Source organism: Arvicanthis niloticus, chromosome 7 (genome assembly GCF_011762505.2).
Source record: "Arvicanthis niloticus isolate mArvNil1 chromosome 7, mArvNil1.pat.X, whole genome shotgun sequence".
Taxonomy (NCBI): Eukaryota; Metazoa; Chordata; class Mammalia; order Rodentia; family Muridae; genus Arvicanthis; species Arvicanthis niloticus.
In genome coordinates, this window is record NC_047664.1 from 40941828 (window position 1) to 40963762 (window position 21935).

At 49.4% G+C, this 21935-nt stretch overlaps 1 protein-coding gene across 6 annotated transcripts in view; it reads right to left on the bottom strand.

The window, feature by feature from the left end:
• Sorcs2 (sortilin related VPS10 domain containing receptor 2) overlaps positions 1-21935 on the bottom strand; it is a 450334-nt gene that overhangs the window by 190993 nt on the left and 237406 nt on the right. The window lies entirely within an intron of this gene.

The following is a 21935-nucleotide window of genomic DNA, read 5'->3' on the forward strand; positions in this document are numbered from 1 at the left end:
CTAATGGAAGAGCATGGTCCCTGGGGCTTCACAATTCCTTCCTCACAGCCTCCCATGGCTGTTCCTCCAGTGGGAAGGCTTGTATATCTCAGGTACCCACTGCTTGCCTTTCATTTGTAGTCTTAAGTTCCTTATGAGCCCCTCAATGACAGCCCCTGGATTGATGTCTTTCTGCACAGGCCTCAAGTCCAGCACAAGACCTGCACACAGTAGATGCTCAAACATCTGTGGCATGTGCATGAGTTCCTGTGCAGAGTTCACCATTGCCTGGGTGGGGATGAGACTTGTCTGGCCTGGCTGGCCAGTAGTATGAGTAGGCGCTCTCTCCTGAGGGATACACTGGGTTCTTAGGCAACTATTTTAATCTGGGCCATCATTCAAGGCCATGGGTGTAACTAGCTAGAATCTCTTGAGTCCCGTGTGCTGTCATTGTTGCCTGGTCAGCCCTGAGCAAGAAGAGAAAAGTGAGAGGCACAAACTGTCCGCTGTGACCCATGCATGCACAGATGTGGCCTTGGGAATCAGATCCCAAAGTACAGATTGAGGTCACCAGTCACCATTTGAAGCCCACTCACCTCCCCAGGAGCCTTGAGCAGACCCTCCTCTGTTCTGACAGTGAGCCATAGGGACACTTGCTGACAGATGTATGTGACATGTCACGGCTCTTCTTGACTTGATATTTCCATACAGACATCACCAGCCACATAAGCCTGGCCTGCTGGAGACCAGGAGGTGACGAGTGCCAAATCCTCTTTGTCTATGAGCCCATTTCACTGACTCCACCCCAGATCTACAGTGAAGCACAGGCAGGGTGGGACCTCTCCTCATCCCAGCCTTCTCCTCTCCTCAGCTCAGGGCCAGGAGTCAGTTGTTTCTTCAGTCCACTGATCAAACGTGCCCCATATACACAAGGTCCACAGGAGCCTGGCACAGAACACACCCGACAAGATCCCACAGGCCCACTGCACTCTGGCTGGCAAGACACAGGTTTTCTTTACCCAGCCACACAGGCTCCAAGTGATCCACACTCTTGATCTTCATTCGCCCTGCACTTTGTGACTGATGGGAGAGGGACAAGAGGAGTGGCAGGCACTAGGGGTGACAGTGGCAACTTTCATCAGACCCACAAATTTACCTAGTGGCCAGGAATGGCAGCTCAGCAGAGGGACAAGGAGCAACTGGACAGCTTTGTATGCTGCTTGCTTCAGAAGGGACCTCAGACAGAGCAGCCATCCTTACCACACCTGCCAGTGGGACAGATCCTGCCTGTGAGGGTGGAGTACAGGACATGAAGTGACTGGAGGTGGGGACCACAGTGCCCTGATTAAGATGAGATCAGGGGTTCTGTCCAGATGCCCAGGTAAAAGATGCCAGAAACTTCAACTACGCAGGTCAGGCATGCATCAGATGCCACCACCAGGCAGAGATCTAGACGGGTAGGAACTCAACCAGGGTCCATGGCTTCTGAATTCCTTGGATCAGGGTTTGAGAGGTTTGGGGTTAAGGGTTTGGCACCTGGGCCATTTGCTAAAAATGGCCTTCAAAATGGTAGGTAAGTAGCAAATATGGACCTGATGGAGCTAGGTCCCCATGCTACAACCCAAGAGGGATGTCCTCGTGAGAACACTGAACCACTGTGGACACCTTCAGTGTCCCCCAGTGGAGCTGATACCTCAGCCTGTACCTGTGAGCGCTTCACATACCTCTGTGCTGAAGGCTTCACAGAGCCATCTAACAGCCTTTCTTTTTCTTTGCAAATAAATTACACAAACTCTAGGCACTTCTGAAAAATAGAGAGCAGTCCATGTAATAGCCCCTTCCAAAACCAGTGCCCGCAAGAGACCAGGGAAGACCCCACTGCTGTCCCCTTCATCCACTGCCTGCTTCACCTTCTTTTCCCCAATTGCACTGTTCCATTTTCCTGCCAGGGAGTGGCATCTACACACTTTGAAGACATGGAGCCCAAGGAGGGTAACTTGAAGGTTACCCTCAAGAAAGCTTTTTTTGCTGGAAGGTCTCCTCCAGATCTGGGTGGGGGACATCCTGGAAAGCAAGGTCCCAGAGTCATTACAGGCCCTAATCTATCTGTTCACCAGCTTCAAGTGCTAGCCAGCTCCCAGATTCCAGAGTCTGTACCCTGAGTGTTGGAGAGAAGCAGTTTTCTATACATCCAGCACTGAACAGTAGCTAAACACCACAGTATAGGGGGCAGATGGGCAAAATGAGATCGTCTGTTCTATCTGGAAACCACAGCACAGACCACTCCTCCTGTGTCCCAGGAGAAGGACCCCTCTGCTCCTCCAGAGTACTGAAACCATGATTTGAGGGTTTCAGTGTCCTATCTATAACCGAATATAAGTGAGAGCAAGTGGGTGCATGCGTGCTAATATCCCTAAAAGCCCCAAGTGTGAGCAGTGTAAAACTTGGTTCTCTCCTGTCCACAACACAGCCCAAGAATGATGTCTTTATGAGGACACTGGGCCACTGCTGATCCTTCCAGTGTCACCAATGGAGCTAGAACCTCCAGCTGCACCTATGACAGCTTTGTATGCCTCTGCTGAAGGCTCTGTAAAGCCAGTCTAAAGTCTTCTGCTGGCCAGAGCAAGCATGCCTATAGGTTGGACCGGGCCCCTCCATTAGCTGTGAAGGAAGGAACATGGCTTGGGTATCTCAACACCCAGGTGCAGCTGGAAAACCTTGCTATTGCCTATGAGCTCGCCACCGAACAGGGAGGGACTAGACATGATTGAGCTTCTGACCTGAGAGGGTGACACAAGACTTAAGCCATTTACTTAGGACAGCAGAAATAGTTTTGAAAGATAAGGGAAAGTCACACCCCTTCCAAACCAGTTTCTCAGGGTGGCAATCCCTAGGCCACAAAAGTAGAGGCCCAAGAAGAGCTGAAAGAGAAAGTGACCTTTTTGTAAGCAGAATTCTTTGGCACCAGGACCCAGTGATCCCATCTCAAGAGAGAAGTCACTTGAGACACTGTCCAAAACTGCCCAGGCCAGTCCCCTGGAATTCTGGAAGCTGCTATCATTTTACAGTGATCTAAGGTCAGGGGTTTGAGGGACACAACAAACCTGAATTCCTGCTGGCTGCTAAGTTGGCCAAATGTAATGCTGGCATCTGAAGGGATGAAACAAGCCCAGGGAGGGTCCATGCAGCTCTGGAATCCAGACACCACACCTGAACCGGAACATCTGGGTTCCCTAGTTCCCCTAGTTGGACCCATGAATGTCCACCCAGGACAGCACCCATGCCAGATTCCCAGAAGCTTCTACAGAGACCTCATGGCCTTGATTCCCTAAAGCCTATATAACAGCTCATATCAGAGGGGTGACCCTCCACGGGTAACTGGGGCACATCTACAGTGGCAGTATGGTAGGAGGGTTTATAGGATCTTGAAAGAAGACCACTTCTCCTGGTGCCTGCGCATGACACATCAATGTCCTGGGTCCTGCTGACCTCTGTTGAGACTCTTTTAGGGCAAGCCAGGCCAGTACAGGGGTTCTGTGTAACAGGTACTCATGCTAAGGGTTGTGTCCCAGCAGAGTCATTCCTGTCAGTAGGAGTGGTGTAATCACCACAGTTGAAGACTTTAAGCAAGACACCAGATCTTTCCTCATGGCCCCTTCCTCCCTCAGCACAGAGGACTGTATACACCCAGGTTCCATAGCTCTGAGATCAGGATAAGCATCCAGGAAGGGCAGGCAAAGATATGAAGCCAACAGTGGTCAGAGGATGTCTGGGGACAATGGGCTCCCAGGCCCAGATGAGTGAGGTGGAGCACTTCTCCATAAGCCTTCCTGCCCAGAGACACCCCACTTGTTGGGGCTTTCTTCGGAGTGTGGGGAACCAGAGACTCTAGAACTCAAAACTAGCAGAACATTCTAGAACCAGGCACCCAGAAACAGCAATTGCCATTTCCCAGCCCAGCACCTGTGTCCATTACCACTCACACATGGCTGAGGAAGATAAAAGGGTTAGGGAGGGTGACAAGCCAGGAGACCAAAGCTCTGGGGAAAAGCTCGAATGTTCCATTTGCTCTGTCTGGTCAGCCATGTCCTCCACGGCTACTGCCCACAGAGCCAGAAGCTCCTATGAAATTTCCGGACTCCAGAGCCTTAAACAGCAGGGAGCCAGTGTGCTCACATATGGAGAGAGAATGAAGGCAACGCCTCTAACTAGACCATTCGGTATCTGGGAACATACCTTGTCAGCTTGAAGCTGGCTGTGGTAGGAGAGTTCAGTGTTGACACTGGCCAATGCTACACACTGCGGGTAGAAGGTGTCCTACTTTTCTAGGCCTGCTGGCTGTCACACACTCAGAAGCACCCCCACTATTCCCAAGGCCCTGAGACATGAGGAGCTACAGAAAGCACCACACCCTGAGGAAGCCTTGGGACGCCCAGGCTTCCTGAAAGTTGTCCTAAGCCAGGTGTGGAGCAAGCATGAAGGCTGGGCCATCCAAACAGAACAGATCAGGTTAGCATCTCAGGTTGAAGATGAAGGAAGAACTCCATTTATTAGCTCTTCATCAGCGGGAGGTGGGGGGAAGGGGCTGGGAAAGACTGGTACTACCCCATAGACTCTACTGGACCAGTAGTTCTCAAAGCACAGGGGGTGGAGATGGGGGCAATGGGAACTGGAGGTAGGGAAGTGGGGGGTACAGGACTGTCACTGAGAAGGTTGCTGTTCACTCAAGCCTGCTACTAAACATGCAAGGCAAATGATCCACATATAAGGAAATAATGCCAACAATGACATTTGAAAGGAAAATGACATTAATATAACATCAAAACAATATGAAAATCTTAAGGATTGTATATAATCCCAGGAGGCTGTGAGAAACTCAATGGAGAGAAAACAACAGGGCAAGAGCACCTCAGGAGAGAGATGCTTCAGATGGGGCCTTTAAAAGGCAGCTCTGGGGAGGCCATTCTGCTGGAAGCTGACAGGTGAGAGGGCTCTAGACATAGCCGAGCTGGGGCGCTGATAAGGAGTGGAGGGGGAGGGGAGGAGGGCTGGCTAGAGCAAGAGAGGATCTGGCTTTGGATGGTGGGCCAGGGGCAGGAGGTTGAGGGTCCTAGTGGGTATGTCTAAGGGTCATGTGGACCTCTGAGTGTGATGGAAGCCAGGAGTCAGTGCCAAGCTGGGCAGAAGGAAGGGTTCTCCTGTTCTTTGGAAGTTTGGCTTAGGGACAAGGTAGGAGTATAGGGACCTCATCATGATTAGGACAGGTGTGTGTTGGGGGGTAGTTTTGGTGGCTAGACAGGCTGAGATGTAGGAGAGGCAGGAGTCTAAGCACACCACAGAGGAAATGTAACCCAGTCCCAGCTGTGACATGTGGGCCTCTGCAGAGAAGCAGCTGTTGCCCCAGTGCAGGTGGGAATTCTGAGCAAAATGGACAGACTTCCATGGGGCCCACAGCCAGCCCACAGGGCACAGTGCTTTGAATGTGGGTGAACATACAGGGGCACCAGACTTGATTTCCTTCTCCAGCTCTGTGCTGACCTCAGAGCCACAGCATGTGTGCAAACTTTAGTCCATATAGGCTAGCTGGGTTCCCATGTCCTTCTCCTACAGGGAATCATCACAGGACCCATGGCTGACAAAGGCATAGAGAGGGTTACCAGAATAAGGCAGGATTCCCTACTTCACCGCAAGTGCTTCTCTCTACAGCCCAGCAAGGCACATGGGAAGAGAAAGGTTCAGGCCACTAGGTCTTCCTAAGGGTCTGAAGGCTCTCTGGGTATAGGAAACACTATGATTCCTCCAGTTTAGAGGAGACAGAGGAGAGGAAGGACAGAAGATAGCAGTTGTCTCCACAGAGGTGATGGGAACATGGTAACAAGAAATGGTGGTGGAGGTTCTGAATCCCTTGGGGCCCAAGACTGTGGCTCAGTCTTCACGTGTTGAGCCTGTCACTTTGGAGGCACATGCCACCATACAGAGGGATCCATAAGAATCGGAAACCTGGTTCCTCTGTACCATCACTGTAAGGAACAGGAGTTTCTCAGAGAATGATAAAAAAAAAAAAAAAAAATGGTGTCAGAAGCATTGAAGCCAGGCACTGACCTATCCATTCTACATCCATCAATTTGACCTCCAAACCAAGGCCGTACAGACATCCTCATTCCAGGGCTCAGAGACAACTAGCAGTTTTCCTAAGGCCACACAGCTTATAAGAAGTAGGGTAAAGATTTGAACTCAAATCTTCACTCTGATAGCCTGGGCTCTGGTTGCCCAGAAGAGATGGAGAAGCCATGGATGGACTCCCTGAAACATGTTTGATAAACTGGGCAGGTGGTTTGGGGTTAGACTGTTCCCTCTGATCTCACAAGCCTACTGTTTTCCACAGGCTCTAGCCAGCAGTCCTGATGGGGACCCAAGTAGAATTTTAAATCAAACACAGCATGGGTGAGAAAGGCTCTGAGCAGTAGAGCCTGCCTGTATAAGAGAGAACCAGGCACTGGGCCAGAGAAAACTCCTACACAGAGGGAAACAAAGCCAAACAGAAGCGATGGCAGCCATCTGCTGGTGAAACATTTCAAAGTGCAGGTAGCCCCCTGCTCTCCTCGGGATGGTGGCCGCAGAGGCAGCAAGCAGGTGGCTCAGTGCCAAGCCTGTGGACTACTTAAGCTTCATGTGGCATCACACATACCACACAGGCCTGGCAGGTAGCGAGTTCTCAATTCCGACACACTCCCTGGGGCACACTGTTGTGAGCTTAGCTGGTGAGCAGCTACAAGACAATGGCTTGGCAGAGGTAGGAAAGGGTGTGGGGACAGGTGTACACAGGACCAGAGCCATCTTTTCACGTCATGCTTGAGTTCCTACCTCCCATGTCCCATGAGACCTGCCTCTGGTTGGACAAGGGAGAACTTCTCAAATTTCTCCAGGTCCTCCAATGCCCATTGATCTTCATTAACAAGACCTGAGCCTGGGGAACTTTGTCTAAGTTGGTCCTGTGTAATGGGGTCTGTGCTTAGCCAGGCCTTGTGCATCAGAGGTTATGGGATCCTGTTGGAAGGGGGACTGTTGCTGTGACCATGTGCTGATGAGAATGGTGGGCAGTGAGGAAGACATTTCCCAGTGTTCCACAGTCAGTCCATGGAGCAGCCAACTTCACAAATGGGTCTGCTGAATGTAATGTGCACAGTGCCACTATGGCCGGGTTGTCAGGGCAAGTCCATCCCCAGGTGCACAGTGCACTATCTTTCAGATCCTCCTTTGCACTGGAATACACATATGACTCAGGCTGGGGTAAGAAGCAGGACCTCCCATGAGCTGTCCTTCCTGTAGTCTGACCTCCTCTGACTGAGGCAGGTACTGATTGGATGCCCAGAACTAGTCAGGGGTAGGGAGTATGAAGAGCAACAATATAGAAGGAACCTGGGTCCTTGTTATGTTTAAAGGTGAGCTGTCAGGGGACACTCTCCTTGTTGTCTTTACATGTATGAGCCTCTGGGCTGCTGGGCTACAGTTACCTGTACTGGTGCAGCATGCCATTTCTGAATCTAGCTTCCATTCTGCCCACCTCTACCCTACCGTTCTATCTCAGACAGGCACCAGGGATGGTGCAGACAACTTCTCACTGGGGTAGAGCTTAGCACTCTCAGTTCCAGAAAGTCCATCACAGTAAGTCCAAAGACCAAAGTTTGTGGAGAGCCTCTGAGATGGGAGCACTTCCCTGGGAGAGACTGGCCTCTGAATTCAAAGAACAAGGGCTGCAGAAAGTCATCCCCTCCCCAGGAGAAGGGTGTGCTAGAGGCTGAGAGAGCAGTGACAGAAATGCCAATAGAAACTCTGAGTCAGGCAAGGCCCAGCCATCTCTGGGGTGCTGGTGAGATCACCAATGTGGATCTCGAAGGCCATCAAGCCTTAGCATCTTTGTTCCCCAGCAATGCTCAGAGTTGGCCCTGACACCTTCAATGTTTGTGGCCAGATGGTCCCCATAAAGGAGCCCTGTTCAGTAGAAAAACCACCCCAGGATTGAGTTCCAGCTCCTTTCACTGCCATTTGGGCTCCACTGTCCTATCCTGGGCCCCAGGACACTCTGGGCCCGGAAACAGGTTTTTCTATATACCTCCATAGACCTCTCCTTCACACCCCAGCTGGTACAAGTATCTGTAGCCCAGCAGCCCAGAGGCTCATACATGTAGAGACGACCAGGGGAGTTACCAGCCAGTGTCCCCTGACAGCTCTCCTTTAAACATAACAAGGACCCAGGTTCCTTCCATATTGTTGCTCTTCATACTCCCTACTGGCTAGGTCTGGGCATCCAGTCAGTACCTGCCTCAGTCAGGAGGTCAGACTACAGGAAGGACAGCTCATGGGAGGTCCTGCTTCTTACCCCAGCCTGGGTCACATGTGTATTCCAGTGCAAGGGAGAATCTGAAAGATAGTGCACTGTGCACCTGGGGATGACTTGTAGTGACAACCTGGCCATAGCAACACGGTGCACATTACTGGAAGGAATGGCTTCAGTTAGTTCGTTCCTGGTGCTAAATTCATGTGCGATGGTTCTCTAAATCTACACAAACCCTTGCTTTGAACCCAGCCTTTGCTTCTCTGTGCATTACTTTACCTATGAAACATATGAAAGTGATACTGTGCAAGTTCTGAGCCTGCATGCTTCCATCTTCCTGATCCCTGTTCTGGGGCTGTGTGTGAGCTCAGGCTAACATGATGGAGAATAAGGGTCACCTCTATCATGCCATGCAGCAGCAAGCTCAGAGCTGAAAGCAACAGGCTTGTTTACACAGAGCCAAGGTATGATGGCTAACATCCATTTTCACCTCAACAGCATCTAGAATCACCAGGAGACACAATTGCATGTATATTTGTGAGATAATTTTAAGAAAGATTTAACTAAAAGGGAAGACCCATCTTGACTATGGGTAGGTGACATTATTCTATGGACTGAAGCATGGGACAGAGAAAAAAGGAGAAAGTGAACTGAGTCCCAGCATTTCCTGTTCTTTTTCTTTCCCTCTCTCCCTGTCTCCCTTTCTCCATCTCTCCCTTCTTCCATCTCTCCCTCTCTCCCTTTCTCTGCTTTCTGACTGTGGATGCAATGTGACCATCTACGTGATGCACCTACCATGGCTTCTCCACCATGAGAGACTATGCACCTGCAAACTATGAGCCAACACCAGACCCTTCCTTTGGTTGCTTTGTCAGGTATCACAGCATTAAGAAGAGTCACTAGTGAAGGTGCTCAGGGTCAGAGGTCACTGTCCACAAGCTGGGTTTACAGAACCATGAATATGGCTGATTTCACCCTGCCGAGCAAGCCTTCCTTCAGCTAGAAGACAGCCACTCTAGGAGAAGTTATCTTCTTATCTAAATGGCCCTTCAGTTTCTTGGTTCCCCAGTAGCATCAACAACAGTCTTAACAAACCTGTCACATGCTCAGACACATCAGAATCCCAGCACCCCAACATGCAGGAGAGAATGTCTGCACACAGGCACGTATCCTAAGCAAACCCTAAGATGCAGGGTGATGTACGCACAGGGACGGTGCTGCAGCTTGGCACATTTCACATCTCCTTCACCTTAATGATAACTGAAAGTGACTCAGACGTCTAAAACCAAGACCTTGGTTAAACAAATGATACCTCCTTTAGATCAGGGTATATTATACAGTCATTAAAAATAGCGGCTGCAAAAACACGCCGGAGCATAAGAAAATGTTTAATACATAATTCCTTTGGGATTCAACATTTATAAAACATGTATATATTTGCATCTTAAAAAGTCTGGAGAGAATATTCATCTAGGATATTAATAGTTTTAATCTCGTGGGGTGGGACTAACACAAGGATTGCTTTTATGCCTCATTTATTTCATAGTTTTTAAAAGTTCTGTGGTGATCATAAGTTATATTTAGCAGGGATTTTTTTTGGTGGAGAATTTTCTAGAGGTTAGTCTGTCAACACCTATCCCAAAGTTTTTCTAAATGATCCTAGCCTTCCCCAGTGTCCTATGTTAAGGAGCAGAGAGGCCTGAGTGCTGAAAGCCAGGGTGACACCTTGTGGGTGTTGCTCAGTTCAGCAAGACCCCAGACTCACTTCTGGTCTGAGACTCTGCTGGAGCAGAAGACACAGAAAGACCAGATCCTGGGAAGAAGAGGACAATGACACAGGGAACATGTGGCTGTCACCCCAGTCCTGGGAGATCTAGTGGAGGCACCTGACCACTCAGAGTAGGATGTGGGACTGGGAAAGGCTTCTGGGGAAGAAACAAAGGCTGCAGGGAGGCCCCAGCCCAGGGGTAGGTGATAACAGTGGTGAGCAACTCCAGAAGGGAGGTCTCAATGTCCAAAGAGGGTATGGGCTCAGACCACAGGGACCCTCTCCACCAGTACTGTCTTCTAGTCTCAAAAGAGCATCCAAGACAGTCATTGTATGTGGACCTGGAAGATGGGACTCATCTACCTGGGCCAATTGCCATCATAGTAGGAGAGAAGCCATGGCTCCTACAAACAACCAGGAAGGCCACTCCAGACAAAAACTACTAATGGCATGCTTTTGACTAATGGCAGCTTTCTCCTGGGAGATCTTTCATCATAGAATGACCATATCACAGTGTGATTATCACTGTAGGGTGCCATTACAGCTCACCAGTCCTGGGTGAAATACTGGGATTCTGTAGATTGAGGAGGGATGCATGAAAGAAGGCAACCCCAAGGCCAGAGTGAAGCCTGTGAGAATGAGTGTCAGGTCAAGTCCAACCATCTTAGTACAATACAGACCTGGCCAGAATAGGACAGCACAATGCTGCCATTACCCTCAAGACCCAATGCTGCCCTCAGTATTTCTCTTGATGTAGTTTAGGATAACTGAAGAATTGGTGGCTACATAAACTTGGCAGAGGTTTGCAAGAGAGTCGCAGTGAGGATAAAGAGAATCTGGGCTGGGCATAGGCAGAGCCATCCTGGAAGAGAAAACAATCTTCTTCCAGGATGTACTTCTTGATGGCCACCCTCTCTAGTAGAGTGGCATGTTTAGAGCTTTCCTGTTTTTCCAAGTCTCATATCAGTGAGGATGATACCACACTGTGATGGGTCCTTTTCTCATCTGTATCCCTCTACATTTAGAGTCTTGGGTACCACTTACTGTCTACTCTAACTGTAAGTCTAAATAAATTGATGACAGATGGTAGATGAATAGATGAATAATGAATGCATAGGTGAGTGGCTGGCTGGATGGGGGATGGATTTCTGGATAGTTTCAGGTAGGTACATATGATGAATGAAAAATTATGAATAGATTAACAATGGGATGGATGGATGGAGGATGAAGGATGAATGATGAATGGAATGGAGGATGAGTGGATGGATGGTGGATGGATTGGTAGATACAAGCTGATGAATGGATGGATAGATGAGTAGATGGATAAGTGGAGCAAGCATGCATAGGTAGATGGATGGTTGAATGGGTGATGAATGGATAATGATAGATTAATAGTGGGTGGGTGAGTGGAGAATTCATAAATGAAGGATGAATGGATAATGGAATAGGTGGATGATGAGGATGATGCAGGAAGAGATGGATATTTGATGATAATAGATGGATGAATGGATAAATAAATAGATCGATGGTAAATGAATGAATTGATAGTTGAGTTGATAGAGGGTGAATGATGAATTAATATTGTCTTAGTTACTTCCCTGTTGCTCTAATAAAATACACTTACAAAAGCAACTTAAGGCAGGAAGGGCTTATTTTGGCTTACAGTTCTAGGGGACTACAGTCCATAATGGTGGAGATGACATTGCAACAGGCAAGGAAGGAATGGTGGAAGTGGTGGAGGCTGCCTGGTCACACTGAATTCACACACAGGAAGCAGAGAATTAACAGGAAGTAGGGACAAGTGCTCAGACAGGCCAGCCAGTGGGGGACATTTCACATTCAAACCACATAGATGGAGGGTTGAGTGAGTGGATGGTTAGAGGGATGAATGGAGAATGGTGGGTAAACCCATAGTTTGGTAGATGGATACATGAAGGATGGACAGCTAACCAAGCAGATGGTGGATGGATAGCTGTATGGAAGGGTGGGTGAGGAAACGGTGAATGGATCAATAGGAAAGAGGTGATAGAGTGGAGATAAATGGAAAGGTAAGAGGGACAGAGAACCAAAGGAAGAGGAAGGGGGAGGCATGGAGGAAGGTTGGATGGATGGATGGATGGATGGATGGATGGATGGATGGATGGGTGGGTAAGGGGCTACAGGGGGCTGGGGACACAGAAGGATGTCTCTCAGTTTTCACAAATCTCATCCCTGGTTGGTCTGTCCCTCACAGTACAACCACCCAGTCTAGACTCCATCTCAGTCTCCCAATGCTGGGGCTACAGGTGTATATCAGGCCCACAAACTGCTGCTTCATATCAAATGGTTATTTATTGACTAGACTCAAAAGCTTCCAAGTCAGGGTCTCTCTTGAGCTCACTACCCGCCTTGAGGCTTGCTTGAGTTTAGCACAGCTCTCTGTAGGGGGAGGGCTGATGAGAAGCCATGTGCTAAAGCCATGGGGGAGACAGAAGGGGTCTCTGACCCCTGAACAATTCACAAACATTACAGATACCATCTTTGTGACAAATGCCATCTCTGGGATAAAAATTGTCTTTGTAATAGCTGTGGGAAATGGGTCTGGGTTAAACCATTGGGATCCTTGGACAGGAAGTCCCTGAGATGGCTAGGAAGAACAGGAACTGAGGAAAGATCAAAATCAATTTCCTTGTGCATACACACAGGCCATGCTAAAGCCTGGCACACAAGGAGCTGACACACTTAACACCAGCCCAACATTGCAAAGCTGGTGCCCTCCAGACACCACCAGGGCACAGCACACTACCCTTCAGTGCACCTCTCTGGAGCTGTGGCTGCACTTACCCAGCTTTCCCTGCTGTCAAGGAACCATCAGCATCCCATGCTGTGCCAGTCCTGGCATCCAGGCCACTGACAAATGCACTGTATCCCCTGGGAGCCACAGCTGGCTCACAGGCAGGCCAAACACCCTGCCTTTAGCTCTTTCCATCTCTCCTTTGGGAAAAGCAAGATGGAATACACACAGCATGGCTACCGCCTCCACAGAGGACACACTCTTCTCAGGAGGGAGAAGTGTTGGGAGCAGTTGGCCCAGCTGTTGAGTTTCAGAGTTCTGATCCCTCCCATGGCACTCACGGACCATCTTGGCACAGTCTATGAAAATATACATCGGGTGCCATTTGGGGGCAGAGCGTGTGCTGTGTGTCAGGCCTGGGGTCTGACTGTGAAAACGAGGTGTGAGGGAGAGATTATGGAGAGATGGAATCAAATCTGATTTTAAGCACGATGCCACGCCGATGCAACGATGTCACAGGGAAATAGACATGATCCGAAAATCTCAAACCCCAGCTCTCTTGGAACATGAAAGCAAATGACAAAACAGATTCCCCAAGTGTGCTCCGTGGAACACCATCCCAAGAATTAATCAATAGAACAAAAGGCACAATAAAACAAAACTTGAGTATTTGCATTTAGATGTAAAATAAGAAATAGAAGTGGAAATTAAACAAATTAATGACAATCAAAAAATTTTAAATGAAATGAATTAAAAATGAAAGATTATGAAATGAAGAAAGATGGAAAGTTGCCTGAGACTTTTGCATGGGGGAGCAGGCTGTGTTCAGAGAGATACTGAACAGTCTCCTCAGACCCCACTCTTCCTTCCTGCTGAGTGTGCTTTCTAGTGTGTGCAGCAGGGTCTTCTAGAACTGTCCCTGCCACCAGTGATACTTCACCCTATGCCCTTCTCTCACTGCTGCAGATGACCCTCTGACCTGCTTGGGCCCAGGAAATTTCAGCAGGTGCCACTGAGCAAAACACTGGAACATGCTCCAGTGGCTGCCTTGCCTCTGGAGCTTCAGTGTCAGTCACACACGTGGCAAATGCATCATGGGGTCTCTGTCCCGACTTTGTCATTGTAATATGTACCTGGAAAAGGCCCGAGCCAATAGCTTGAAGCAGGGTTTCCAGCCTCAAGTGGACCCTCCACCATGCCCTGCCTGAAACAAGCAACCAACAGCCAGCCCAGGGCTTGAGATGTCTAAGTTAGGCACAGGCAGTCCCGAGACACACCACCCACAGCATTCCTATCAGAAAACTGGTGCTTTATGACTTAACTATAGCACAACATAGGAGAGAATGTCTTTATGGGTATTGAAAAGAGCAAAAGGCTCCAGGCTAGAGATGAGGGGACATTTAGAAGAGAAGATGTTTGGGGTCCTGGAGATAGCTTGGTTCTCTTTCAAGGAGAGAAAGGGATTACAAAAGACTTAAGCAACTTGACAGAAGCAGGGCGATACAGCAGTGTCTATGTAAGGGAGTCATACAGAGGAAGCCTGTGACCATGAGAAGGTACACACCATCTCAGGAAGGTACCAAGTAATAGTCCTATAGCCCCTGAATACAAACAGTCAAAGTCTGAAGATGTCAAAATATACAGGGGTGAGCCACCCCACTGACAAGCTGGCAAGATAAAGAGAGGAGACACCAGGCAGCCCTGCCCCCTGCCCTATATCTGCCCAGAGAGGCAGTCCTGGGGTTCACTATGGCTCCCAAACTCACTGATACCCTGACTGGAATACCAAACTCCCTGGGCATCGAAACCACCACCCATGATGGAGAATGAACACATCCGAGAGCATCTACATGCAACCTGAGGAAACTACAAGAACAAAGTTGAGAACATAAATCAAAATGCCCAGAGCAGGATGATGGTATTCATATCAATTTTTAAAACAAGCTCAGTGTTTGCTTGTCTGATGACAGAGTCACGCATTGTCCTGACCCAATATAAATTGTGATTTATATGTTGTTGTATGTGTTTAAATTTCTGCTTTATAGGTAAGCTATAAAGCATACTGGAATGGCCCACCCCAAGCTTAAGATGGAGATTACTTCCAGGTAGACACTGGGGAGGGGGGTGTAGCAGAAGGGCAAAGGGTGAGTTTTATCTGAATCTATTGCTGTCTAAGAAACTGTGAGCTCTCCTGCAGAGAGGGAAACATTTAACATCTATGAGCTGAGCTGCATGAGGCTCTGCGTGCTGAATAACGACACCCTGAATTCCACTATTTACCTGAGGTATATCTGCTCCCCATTTGCTGACCCCAGGAACCACAGGATATCAGACCAAGTACATCAGAGGCCAATTGGGAGGAACTGATGGAGCATTTAATGTGCACTAGCCCGCCTCTGCCACCGGTCCCCAGGCTGGTGTTTTATGGCATTCTGCACTTTTCTCTATATGTCAAAGATTCCATAATTAAAGAGAAGGCAGGAGAAAGAGATGCTCTCCACCCCCGACAAAGAGGACAGGTTCCAACCAAGCCATTCTGAGGGGAAGTCTGGATCATCCCACTCCAGAGCTGCTGAGGCTGCTCCTGGCTGTCTGTGTGGCAGGCACCAAGGTCTGGGAGAGTCCTCTGGGTCATGGAAGTGTGGCCCTAATTTAAACACACCTTCTTCAATAGCTACCCTTAGTGTAGATCCTGGAGGCTGTAACCCAGGAAGGAGGCTAGGAGTAAGAAGGTAGGCTACAGCCAGCTTTCTCCCGGCTCAGAATATGCCCTGCTTCCTTTCCCTGCTTGACAGCATCAGAACCAAGTGTGTTCTCAGGCTTCTCCTATAAAGACCTCATAAACGTAAAGAATCTTCAAGGTCCCAGGAGTGTTTCCCTAAAACCACACGATCCCTATGACTCATCCACACATCCATGCATCTATCCATCTGTCTGTCCATCTACCTATCCACTCATCAACAACCCATCTACCCAGCGATTGTTCCATCCAGCTAGCCACATACAGACACACACACACACACAAATCTACATACCATCTATCCATCACCCCCATGCATTAGTTCACCCATTAGTCCACTGATCCATGCATTCAAGGCCAACACATATCCCTAGCAACAGTCAGTGCTGGGTAATGGGATCCTGTGATCAACCGTATAGCCTTGACAGGTCTCCGTGCTCATGACTTGTGTTCTAGCAAAGGCAGAAGTAATACAAGCAAGAACACAGAAACTTCAACGAGAGAGGTGACAAAGAACCTTGTCTGGGATGGGGGAGGGCTTTATACACTGAGTGGCAGGGCAGCTCCTTACAGGAAACTGCGCTGAACTGAATGAAGATATAGTCCAAACTGAAAGACAATGCTAAGTTCATGCCAGACAGGAGGCAGCACACACACAGGTACCTACAGACACCCAGATTGGTAAAGTGCAGCTTGACCAGATACTACCAGTGGGCTGCTTAGCATTGCAGAGACTCCCAGGTTGTGTGGAACCAGCAGGCATGTTGTCCTATGGACAAGGTGGCATCAGTATTTCCTAGTCCTTGTTTAGAATGCAGCCTAAGGTCCCACCTCAGAGCCTGGCATCCTGATTGGCATTTCATCTAGATTCTGAGTCCTGGTCGAAGAAGCAAGGCCGAGCTAGTTTCTCTACACCAGGCACATTCACTGGGGTAAAACAGCGCCCCCAGGTGGCCAACACTGGTTCTTGAAGGGCCCGAAAGATGTAAATCCCACATATAAAAAAACATACGCAGGGCACGTCGGTGAAAGCCCAGTTATGTGGGAGGCCATTAGGAAAGCAAGCTTTAAAAGGCTGGGGACAATAGTGGGGACAAAAAGCTGAGAACATAAACCCCAGGCACAGAGTATTGTGCAGGGCCTCCTGAGAGGCTGATCTTCAGTGTCTCTCTAGGGCTGGCCCAGTTTTAACACTCAGAACCCAGAGTCCTGGGACCATTCCGTTCCAACAGTCACTCACTACCCTGACTGCCTCTGTGCCTTACCTGGGGGTGGGGAGTGAGGATCTCCAGAAGCATGGATGGGCCTGGGAATACTCTCCCAGAGAGGAGAGTGGGTGGTAGACACAGCACGATGCTATGAATTTCTCTTTATCTCATGTTGCAGCTCTATTACAGAGCAGATGTAAATATCACACAAAACCCCCAGAGACCAAGAGCACCAGCATCCTCAAGCCCCCGTGGTGGCTCCATCTCTGCCTGCCAGCCTCCACATCTGGGTCATCAGAGGTTGCGGTAGAGTGTTGGGATGGCAGGTGTGAGCCATGGGGGGGACTGAGTCCATTTGCAGCACCAGACTGGGTGTTTTTCAAGTGCCTAGGCCTTCCTGGGAAAGGGTGGGTGGAGACGCAGTAGCCAGCTGAGGACAGCAGCTGGGATCTAGCTGTGGATGAAGAGGGACAGAAAGACTGTCTGGGGAACAGAGGAAGGACAAAAGCCAGTGGCCATTTAGGAAACCCAATCCCAATGGCATCCCCAGAGCTTAATGACAGAGCACACCACAGGCTGAGTGGTAGCTCCCTCAAAAAAATGTTCATGTTCCTAACCCCATGAATTACTAGGGGTCTTTACAGAGGTGGCTTAGTTAAGATTCTTGAGATGAGATGTCCTAAATCATCTGGCCAGGCCCTAAATCCAGCAGCCACTGTCTTTAGAAGGAACACACAGTAACACAGTCATGCGGAGGCAGGGGGCTGACTCAATAGTTCAGCTGGTAAAGTGCCCACTATGCAAGCGGGAGAACCCGAGTTCAATGCCCGGAACCCACGTAAAAATGCAGACATTGGGGTACACACTTGTAATTCTAGAGCTGGGGAGCTGGAGACAGGAGGATCCTGGGGCTGGCTAATCAGTCAGCTTAGGCCACTGGGCCAGCCCCAGGCCAGGGAGAGATTCTGCCTTAAAAACAAGACGACACCAAAAGTGAATGTCTCCAAAGGAACAGCATCGAGGACTGACCGCTGGCCTCCACAGGCATGTGTGCACAGGTGCACATGCTCCTGCACAGTGTGCCCACATGCCCATGTACCTGTGCAGTGCAGCCACATACATATGTACCTGCACACATGTGCACCCACATACATACCAACACACACCGGCAAGGACTCCGTGACTCAGCCTCCAGGAGCTGCCAGGGACATGATGGCCTCCCTTCCCAGTCTGCAGGTGAAACACTGCCCTGTAACACCGTGGTATGGCCTCCCTTCCCAGTCTTCAGGTGAAACACTGCCCTGTAACACCGTGGTTTGAACCTTTGACCTCCAGGACTATGAGAGTTTCTGGCTGTGGTTTTAAGTTCCCCAGCTGTGATCATTTGTTCCAGTAGCATGGTAGCCACTATGCCCAGAGTTTTAAGGATGGGCAGAGTCTACTGGCTCTGACTTGAATGAGGAAGCCTTGGCCAGGCCCTGTGAGCCCAGGGAAAAGGGATACAAGGGACTTCAATTCCCTGATGCCAGCCTAAGGTAGGGATGTCTCTCCCAACCTATCGTACTATTTACAGATCCAAGTCTGGCAGATGATGTGGACGCAAGGTGCTGGTGATGGGTCACGGAAGCCATGGGGGAGAGGCCGCTGATGTGAGGCCCATTAAACACAGAACAATTAAAAATGCATTCAGCTTCGATTTCCCAGAGCCATTTCCAGAATGTAAATACCAGACCTGTCATTAAAAATGTATTTGTTGTGATTACACAGGAGAATTCTTGGGAGGATCAGTATGCATTCAATAAGTGTGTATTTAATAACCCCGCTTAATATGTGTTCCCCAGACATTGGCACCAGAACCATACATTCCATGGGCCTCAAATGCAGACAGCGTGTAGGCAGCACCCAGGAAAGAACAAACAGCATGCTCTCAGCCTCTCGGTACCCCTTACTCTGTCCCAGTATGGGGAGCAAGACAAGAGCAGATGACCTTCTAAAGAGAAAATATGATCGGAACAGCATGGAAACTGTTCCTCACCAGGAATTGAAAGGATGCTGGGATACTGACAAATTGGTAAAGCTTGGATAAAATGTCCTATTAGTGCTGTGAGCACTGGACCTTCCCTGGATGGGAGCTGGGAGCACTGGACCCTCCCCAGGTGGGAGCTGGGAGCACTGGACCCTCCCCAGGTGGGAGCTGGGAGCACTGGGCCCTCTCCAGGTGGGAGCTGGGAGCACTGAACTCTCCCTGTACAGGAGCTCCATTGGATCCTATGTCACTCCATTGAAGGCTACCACAGTCATCCTAAGGAAAGAGTGAGAATGGGAAGGATAGGCCCTACTTTTTTACAGCCCCATCACATGGGCATGGGCTAAGGCCTGGAAGAATCAGCTTAAAGACCCATAAGCAGCCAGGAAAATAATAGCTATGCAGGCCTCAGAACAGTGTGCAGAGTGGAAGCCTGGTTTATGAGCAAAAGAGAAAGGAATGCAAAACTTCAGCTCAAGTCTTCTCAGCCAGTTAAGTCTGCAAGCACATCAGTACAGAAAAAGCATAATAGAAACCCAGAAAGTCACTGCGCCAGCGGATGAGATGGGGGAAGTTTCTGAAAATGACTAATGCTTCTGAATGCATTTTTAATCGAGCCGAGGAAACGTCTGGGTAGAGAGACAGTGACGAGATGAGAAAAATTAAGATCTGTTGCTTTGCTTTGGGGGGAATCCAAATTTAGACAAACCATGCTCGGGGTGTTTTGTGAGCCGCCTCATTCCAGCCCGACACCTCCCTCTCCTCCATTTGACCCACCTCAGGCAGATGAGGAAACTGAGGCTGTGTGAAGAAAAGTCTGCCTGGCCTAGGGCTCTAATGGGGTGGTTTGACCTCTGGGGCTCCCTATCTGCTTCTGAAGAATTCAGAGCCTGTCACAGGAGGCCTGACCCCAGGTAGCTGTTTCTGTCCTCCATACCCGATGAGGTCCCAGTTAGGTCTCAAACCCAGGGCCAATGGCTGTGATGCCTATTTAACACAGCAAAGTAGATCTGGCCTCCCAGGTTCCCACAATCCCTCAGTCCCTTTGTACCTTTGGACCTCCTGGCTGCTATACCTAGTTTTCCTTTCTTGCCTCTCCCTTCCCTCCCCCCTCCCCACATGGTACGGCTCAGTCTGGTCAAGCCCACTCTGGGCTCTCCCAGCTGTCCCTGCCTCTAACTCTTCCTTTTATCTGCAATAAACTTGCTCCTCCACCATCTCTTGGAGAACTTATGTTCCCTTTCCATTTCTTTTTCATTCATTTGTGGTTTTTTATTTTTCATTTAGTCCTAAAGTAAGCAGCACCTCCATCTAGGAAACACCTTGCAAAAGCCTGAGTGCCTCAGCGAAGCAGCTTGCTACCCAAACACCAGACGCCATTCCAGATAGTCCAACTTCCTGCTCTGTTAGCCAGGCTGAGAAGCCACTGTGAGTGGAGGAAGCTAGCATTCTGGAAATTTCTAGGGAAGGTATCTGAGGGGGTGGGTAACAGAGAGGCCCAATTGCTGTCTGAAGTCTGGGGTAGCTGAGGATTGTTGTTACTGCCCAAGAAGAATGACGGCTAACTCCGTCCATGTGGCAGCACACAGAGACCGTCAACACAGCAGGAAGGTGAACATGTCTCTATGTACCTGCCATCCCAGGGTGATGCTCCTGAGCCAAACCGCTGGTGAAGCTAAGCGCTGCTAGGACTTTGTGTTTATTCATCTGTGCATTTTATATGTGTATACATGTAGATCCGTGTGCTGTGGTGCATGTGTGGAGGAGAACTTGAAGGAGTCAGTTCTCTCTTCCTACTATGTAGGGTCCAGGGATTGAACTTGGGATTGTCAGACTTGCTGGCAAAGGCCTTTACCCACTGAGCTACCTCACAGGCCCGCCACTGGAATTTAATGCCTGCCTTCATTCTTCAATGTTCCCCCTCCTCAAGGGCCTCAAGGGCCTCAGGGCAGCAAGATTCAAGGACAGCATCAGAGTCACAGCAGGAGAGATGATCCTCCACACAGGAACACCACCTGTTTCTGACGACTGTTCTCAGTATTGTCAGGAGATGTGATCCTGGCTGAGGAAGCTAGTCCAGAAAGGTTAGGGAAGCAACAACAAAAACCCAAGGGATTTAAGTACCACAGCAACCTGGGCAGATGGCCCTAAGGAACACTATCATCATGAAAACTCCAACTCTAGGCACCATCTGAACACTTTCCTAGCACACCACAGAAATAAGAAAGTCAGGATGTCAAATCCCACTGATAGGAGCAAAGCCAAAACTAAAGAGAGTTTCCACGACATGGAGGTGCAAGTGGCCCGTCCTGCATGGCATCCTGATGAGCCAGGCACAGGGATGCAGGCCTGGTCCAGCACTCTGGAGACAGAGGCAGGAAATTGCATGATAAGTTTCCAGGCTAGCCTGGGATACAGAATGAGACCCTATCTCAAACAAACAAACGGTCCCAACTGGCATGTATTTTTCAAACCCAAATTGAAATGAATTAATCACTACTGGAAAAAAACACACAGAGAAGGCAAAATGATCCCACACCAAGAACGACTGGAAGGGTGAAATTCCCGTGGAAGGAACAATACCCTCCCCCCAGAGCCCGAGAGGCCCTCATGCTCCGAGCAGAACTGAGGATGATAATGGCCAAAATGGGCTCTGCAGAATCCTCCTCCTCCCTCCTCTCAGACATCAAAGACGGTCTGATGTCCTTGGGTCCAATTCATGATTCACATATAAAGAGATATCCCGCCTGGGTGGGTTATTTATTTACAGTTCTTTGGCTAAGCCGGAAAGAAAGCAAAATACCCCAACAATGAGGCCAGCCTGAGCTTTGGGGGGCTTGGGAGCTGCCTATAGAGCCCAGAGCAGAGCCAGGGATATTGTGCAGTGACCTGGATTCATGCTGCCAGCCTCCTCCTCCGGGGAGGAGGCAGAAAGAGCCAGGAGAAAACAACAGGCAGAAAAGAAGCAGGAGGAGAGAAGCTTTCCAAACAGTTGTCCATCTGCCAGCGCCCTTTGTCCCCATGATGAGGCTTCTAATCCGCTCTCAACATCACCATTATGCCTTTCTAGCCACTGAGAATTGGTGGGCCCCACTAGTGGGCAGGA